Here is a 2866-nt window from a genome sequence, read left to right as displayed (position 1 = left end):
ATAAAGCCAAAACAGGGTCATGAAGCATGCATCCTCATGGATCCTCGGGGTATTTGCAATGGGCACCCCAAACACATGATCTAATCACATAACATGTCCATGGCAACAGCTTGCACCACAAAAATCATGGATCCACAGCTTCGTGGCAACACCATGCTGCAAAAACATGGTTTCGAAGCACGGGTTCTCATGGATCCTCAGTGTTCTTGCATTGGGTCACCATGAACTCATCATCAAATCACATATCATGTCCACAGGCACAGCTTGAACCACAGAAATCATAGATCCACAGCTTTGTAGCAACACCATTCTGCAAAAACATGGTTCTGAAGCACAGACCCTCACGGATCCTTGGGGGTTTTGTACTGGGACACTCCAAACACATCATATAATCAAATAACATATCCGTGCCAACTGCTTGAACCACAAAAATCACAGATCCACAGCTTCGTGGCAACACCATTCTGCAAAAATGTGGTTCTGGAGCATGGATCCTCAAGGTTTTTCCAGTTGGGTCACCCAAACATCACCATGAAATCACATATCATGTCCATGGGCTCAGCTTGAACCACAGAAATCATGGTTCTGGAGCATGGATTGTCATAGATGCTTGAGGTTTTTGTGTTGGGATACCCCAAAACTTACCATTAAATCCCATATCATGTCCATGGCCACTACTTCCACCACAGAATTCATGGATCCATGGCTTTGTTGCAACACCATGCTTCAAAAACATGGTTCTGAAGCATGGATCCTCATGGATTCCTAGTGTTTCTACATTGGGTCACCATGAACTCAGCATCAAATCACATATCATGTCCATGGGCACAGCTTGCACTGCAAAAGTCATGCATACACGGCTTCAGAACCATCTTTTGGCCCCATGGTATTGCCACGAAGCTGTGGATTCATGATTTCTGTGGTTGAAGCTGTGCCTGTGGACATGATATTTGATTTGATGATGAGTTCATGGTGACCCAATGCAAGAACACTGAGGATCCATGAGGATCCATGCTCCAGAACCACATTTTTGCAGAATTGTGTCACATGAAGCCGTGGATTTGTGAATTTTGCGGTTCAAACAGCTGCCATGGACATATTATGTCATTTGATGGTGTGTTTGGAGTGACCCATTACGAAAATCTTGAGGATCCATGAGGATCCGTGTTTCAGAATCATGTTTTGGCTTAATGGTTTTGCCGTGAGACTGTTGACCCATAATTTCTGTGGTTCAGGCTGTGCCCGTGGACATGATATGTGATTTGATAGTGAGTACATGGTGACTGAACACAGAAACACCAGAATGGTGTTGCCACAAAGCTGTGGATCCGTGATTTTTGCAGTTCGAGCAGTTGGCATGGGCATGTTATTTGATTAGATGGTGTGTTTGGAGTGACCCAATACAAAAACCTTGAGGATCCATGAGGATCCGTGCTTCAGAACCATGTTTTGGCTGCATGGTTTTGCCACGAAGCTGTGGATTCATGATTTCTGTGGTTCAAGCTGTGCCCATGGACATGATATGTGATTTGATGGTGATGTTCGGGTAACCCAACTGGAAAAACCCAGAGGATCCATGAGGATCTGTGCTCCAGAACCACGTTTTTGCAGAATGGTGTTGCCACAAAGCTGTAGATCTGTGAATTTTGTGGTGCAAGCTGTTGCCAGGGTCATGTTATGTGATCTGATGGTGTGTTTGGGGTGAACCATTGCAAAAACCCCAAGGATCCATGAATACTCGTGCTTCAGAAACATGTTGTGACTTTTGTGGTGCAAGCTGTGTCTATAGACATGATATGTGATTTGATGGGTGAGTACATGGTGACTGAACACAGAAACACTGAGAATCCATGAGGATCCGTGCTTCGGAACCATGTTCTTGCAGCATGTTGTTGCCACGAAGCTGTGGATCCATTAATTCTCTGGAGCAAGTAGTGGCCATGGACGTGATATGGGATTTAATGGTATGTTTGGGGTGTCCCAACACAAAACCCCAAAGCATCCATGAGGATCCATGCTCCAGAACCATGTTTTTGCAGAATGGTGTTGCCATGAAACTGGATCCATGATTATTGCAGTTAGAGCTGTGACCATGGACATGTTATGAGATTACATGATGTATTTGGAGTGACTCAGTATGAAAAACCGAAGGATCCATGAGGATCCCTGCTTCAGAACCATGTTTTGGCTGCATGGATTTGCCACGAAGCTGTGGATCAATGATTTCTGAGGTTCAAACTGCGCCCATCAACATTATATGTGATTTGATGGTGCGTTCATGGTGACCCAATGCAGAAACCCTGAGGATCCATGCTTCAGAACCATGTTGTGACTTTATGGTGTTGCCAGGAAGCCATGGAACCATGTATTTTGTACCACCCCGGGGCTCAGAAAGGCAGGGGAACATTTCGCGCCCCTCCCCCCACTGCCGCCGCCATTAGCACTGCCGCCGCCGCCAGCCATAACTTTTTAAAGAGCCCCTAACAAGACCTGGGGGAGCCGCTCGGCCATCACACGCGAGAGGTGGAATTTGCCCCTAGGACTCCAAGGCCACCACCCCGCTCGGCCATCACACGCGAGGGGCCATTCTGGCTCCCCCAGGTCTTAAGAACATATGAGACGCCAATGATGGATCAGGCCAAAGGCCCATCCAGTCCAATACTCTGTATCACACAGTGGCCAGAAATACCAGTGCCACCAGGAGGTCCACCAGTGGGGCCAGGACATTAGAAGCCCTCCCACTGTTGACCCCCCCCCCAAGCACCAAGAAGACAGAGCATCACTTGCCCCAGAGCCCCTATCTATACCTTGTGGCTAATAGCCACTGATGGACCTCTGTTCCATATGCTTATCTCTTGTTAGGGGC

The sequence above is a fragment of the Gekko japonicus genome, unplaced genomic scaffold (assembly GCF_001447785.1).
Source record: "Gekko japonicus isolate JY-2015 unplaced genomic scaffold, Gekko_japonicus_V1.1 scaffold596, whole genome shotgun sequence".
Lineage (NCBI taxonomy): Eukaryota > Metazoa > Chordata > Lepidosauria > Squamata > Gekkonidae > Gekko > Gekko japonicus.
Note: the sequence above shows the minus strand (reverse complement) of the source record.